The following is a 4,306-nucleotide window of genomic DNA, read 5'->3' on the forward strand; positions in this document are numbered from 1 at the left end:
TCTTACTGCCATGCAAGTCCTGTTCCTTCTTTGGCACCGCCGGCAGCCCCAGGCCCAGAGGAGCAGCTACGGCGTTCCTTGGTTGAGACCGTTCGCTGGATGCGGGACTCCCTACTTCGATAAGTTGACTCAGGGAAGGAAACACAGGGCAACCGGTGTCTCTTGGGACGCCTTAGAAACCACGGGGATGTACGCTGAGTGTGCCCATGAAAACGGGGGCCTGCTGGAACTAGCCCTGCTTTCCCATTTGGAGGGCGGCATTCATGCCTGCCCTGAAGCTCCCTGACATTCCCGGCTCCCGACAGGCCAGTGAGCCCTGGAAGAATGCTTCGGGGAAAATTGTGAGTTTGCTCTCTCTCAACCAGGGGCTTCCGTGGCCGCGGTGGCGGTCCGCATGACAGGCTCTAGAGCTAAAGGGAACCTCAACGTGAGAACTCGCCTCCAGGTTAGGCCCTGAGTAGCCGTGCAGAAAGGGAGGCATGCAGCTCTTTCCAGGAGTTCGTAGTCGCTTTGCTTTAAAGGAAGTACACGTCCGGGGACTCCTAGGCCCCACGGGTGTGCATCATTTTCCCTCCAAGGCCACTGAGTGCCTCCAGACAGACACCTGTGGGCCGGCTGAGCAACGTCGAGGTCCATTGGTTGATTCCCTCGGAGGACCCCTGAGCGTGCCGGGTGCTGGGCAACCACACCCTGCGCGTTCCTTGAGGAGCGCTACATCTCCGGAGCCCTCGAACGCCCTCAGGACAGCATGGCTGGTGAGTGCCAAGTGCCCAGGAAGACTCTGTCATGGCCCTTGTGTGAGCTGCCATGAGAGAACGCTGTGCTTGGAACACTGCGAGGCCCGCCCTCGTACCTGAAGTCACTCCGCTGGAGGAGAGAGTCAGCCTCTTAGCAGGCTGTGTGGCTCCCGGCACACCCAGCGTGAACCCGTGCCTGGAAGTAAGGCCCTGATTTGCCGTGCAGAAGCGGAGGCGTGCTGCAGCTTCCAGGAGGCGGTGGCCTCTGCCCTGCATACCTTGAACGGCAGCACAGCTTTCTGGACACCTGGGAGGCTAGCCGGGGCACCCTGTTCCCGGCAGGAACACTGAGTAACCCCAGGCGCACCTGGGTCTGCTAAGCAACATCCGGGCCCGTAGCCCTTTAGAGCCCCTCTGCGCACGCCGAGCGTAGGGAAACGCACTGCCCTCTCTTTTGGAGCAGCTTGGTTTCCTCAGCACTCGCACACGTTCACGAACACCGTTCTGGCACATCCCACATGGCGCGGAGGTCTTACGCGTTGCCCCAATCGGAGCTGCGCTCAGAGTAACCCTCGTCTTCGCATTCCATCCAGGACCTCCTGACTGAAGGCACCGTGCCTCCTAGAGGACGGCGGCTTGGGTTCTTACTGCCATGCAAGTCCTGTTCCTTCTTTGGCACCGCCGGCAGCCCCAGGCCCAGAGGAGCAGCTACGGCGTTCCTTGGTTGAGACCGTTCGCTGGATGCGGGACTCCCTACTTCGATAAGTTGACTCAGGGAAGGAAACACAGGGCAACCGGTGTCTCTTGGGACGCCTTAGAAACCACGGGGATGTACGCTGAGTGTGCCCATGAAAACGGGGGCCTGCTGGAACTAGCCCTGCTTTCCCATTTGGAGGGCGGCATTCATGCCTGCCCTGAAGCTCCCTGACATTCCCGGCTCCCGACAGGCCAGTGAGCCCTGGAAGAATGCTTCGGGGAAAATTGTGAGTTTGCTCTCTCTCAACCAGGGGCTTCCGTGGCCGCGGTGGCGGTCCGCATGACAGGCTCTAGAGCTAAAGGGAACCTCAACGTGAGAACTCGCCTCCAGGTTAGGCCCTGAGTAGCCGTGCAGAAAGGGAGGCATGCAGCTCTTTCCAGGAGTTCATAGTCGCTTTGCTTTAAAGGAAGTACACGTCCGGGGACTCCTAGGCCCCACGGGTGTGCATCATTTTCCCTCCAAGGCCACTGAGTGCCTCCAGACAGACACCTGTGGGCCGGCTGAGCAACGTCGAGGTCCATTGGTTGATTCCCTCGGAGGACCCCTGAGCGTGCCGGGTGCTGGGCAACCACACCCTGCGCGTTCCTTGAGGAGCGCTACATCTCCGGAGCCCTCGAACGCCCTCAGGACAGCATGGCTGGTGAGTGCCAAGTGCCCAGGAAGACTCTGTCATGGCCCTTGTGTGAGCTGCCATGAGAGAACGCTGTGCTTGGAACACTGCGAGGCCCGCCCTCGTACCTGAAGTCACTCCGCTGGAGGAGAGAGTCAGCCTCTTAGCAGGCTGTGTGGCTCCCGGCACACCCAGCGTGAACCCGTGCCTGGAAGTAAGGCCCTGATTTGCCGTGCAGAAGCGGAGGCGTGCTGCACCTTCCAGGAGGCGGTGGCCTCTGTCCTGCATACCTTGAACGGCAGCACAGCTTTCTGGACACCTGGGAGGCTAGCCGGGGCACCCTGTTCCCGGCAGGAACACTGAGTAACCCCAGGCGCACCTGGGTCTGCTAAGCAACATCCGGGCCCGTAGCCCTTTAGAGCCCCTCTGCGCACGCCGAGCGTAGGGAAACGCACTGCCCTCTCTTTTGGAGCAGCTTGGTTTCCTCAGCACTCGCACACGTTCACGAACACCGTTCTGGCACATGCCACATGGCGCGGAGGTCTTACGCGTTGCCCCAATCGGAGCTGCGCTCAGAGTAACCCTCGTCTTCGCATTCCATCCAGGACCTCCTGACTGAAGGCACCGTGCCTCCTAGAGGACGGCGGCTTGGGTTCTTACTGCCATGCAAGTCCTGTTCCTTCTTTGGCACCGCCGGCAGCCCCAGGCCCAGAGGAGCAGCTACGGCGTTCCTTGGTTGAGACCGTTCGCTGGATGCGGGACTCCCTACTTCGATAAGTTGACTCAGGGAAGGAAACACAGGGCAACCGGTGTCTCTTGGGACGCCTTAGAAACCACGGGGATGTACGCTGAGTGTGCCCATGAAAACGGGGGCCTGCTGGAACTAGCCCTGCTTTCCCATTTGGAGGGCGGCATTCATGCCTGCCCTGAAGCTCCCTGACATTCCCGGCTCCCGACAGGCCAGTGAGCCCTGGAAGAATGCTTCGGGGAAAATTGTGAGTTTGCTCTCTCTCAACCAGGGGCTTCCGTGGCCGCGGTGGCGGTCCGCATGACAGGCTCTAGAGCTAAAGGGAACCTCAACGTGAGAACTCGCCTCCAGGTTAGGCCCTGAGTAGCCGTGCAGAAAGGGAGGCATGCAGCTCTTTCCAGGAGTTCGTAGTCGCTTTGCTTTAAAGGAAGTACACGTCCGGGGACTCCTAGGCCCCACGGGTGTGCATCATTTTCCCTCCAAGGCCACTGAGTGCCTCCAGACAGACACCTGTGGGCCGGCTGAGCAACGTCGAGGTCCATTGGTTGATTCCCTCGGAGGACCCCTGAGCGTGCCGGGTGCTGGGCAACCACACCCTGCGCGTTCCTTGAGGAGCGCTACATCTCCGGAGCCCTCGAACGCCCTCAGGACAGCATGGCTGGTGAGTGCCAAGTGCCCAGGAAGACTCTGTCATGGCCCTTGTGTGAGCTGCCATGAGAGAACGCTGTGCTTGGAACACTGCGAGGCCCGCCCTCGTACCTGAAGTCACTCCGCTGGAGGAGAGAGTCAGCCTCTTAGCAGGCTGTGTGGCTCCCGGCACACCCAGCGTGAACCCGTGCCTGGAAGTAAGGCCCTGATTCGCCGTGCAGAAGCGGAGGCGTGCTGCAGCTTCCAGGAGGCGGTGGCCTCTGCCCTGCATACCTTGAACGGCAGCACAGCTTTCTGGACACCTGGGAGGCTAGCCGGGGCACCCTGTTCCCGGCAGGAACACTGAGTAACCCCAGGCGCACCTGGGTCTGCTAAGCAACATCCGGGCCCGTAGCCCTTTAGAGCCCCTCTGCGCACGCCGAGCGTAGGGAAACAAACTGCCCTCTCTTTTGGAGCAGCTTGGTTTCCTCAGCACTCGCACACGTTCACGAACACCGTTCTGGCACATCCCACATGGCGCGGAGGTCTTACGCGTTGCCCCAATCGGAGCTGCGCTCAGAGTAACCCTCGTCTTCGCATTCCATCCAGGACCTCCTGACTGAAGGCACCGTGCCTCCTAGAGGACGGCGGCTTGGGTTCTTACTGCCATGCAAGTCCTGTTCCTTCTTTGGCACCGCCGGCAGCCCCAGGCCCAGAGGAGCAGCTACGGCGTTCCTTGGTTGAGACCGTTCGCTGGATGCGGGACTCCCTACTTCGATAAGTTGACTCAGGGAAGGAAACACAGGGCAACCGGTGTCTCTTGGGAC

The sequence above is a fragment of the Globicephala melas genome, unplaced genomic scaffold (assembly GCF_963455315.2).
Source record: "Globicephala melas unplaced genomic scaffold, mGloMel1.2 SCAFFOLD_53, whole genome shotgun sequence".
Taxonomy (NCBI): Eukaryota; Metazoa; Chordata; class Mammalia; order Artiodactyla; family Delphinidae; genus Globicephala; species Globicephala melas.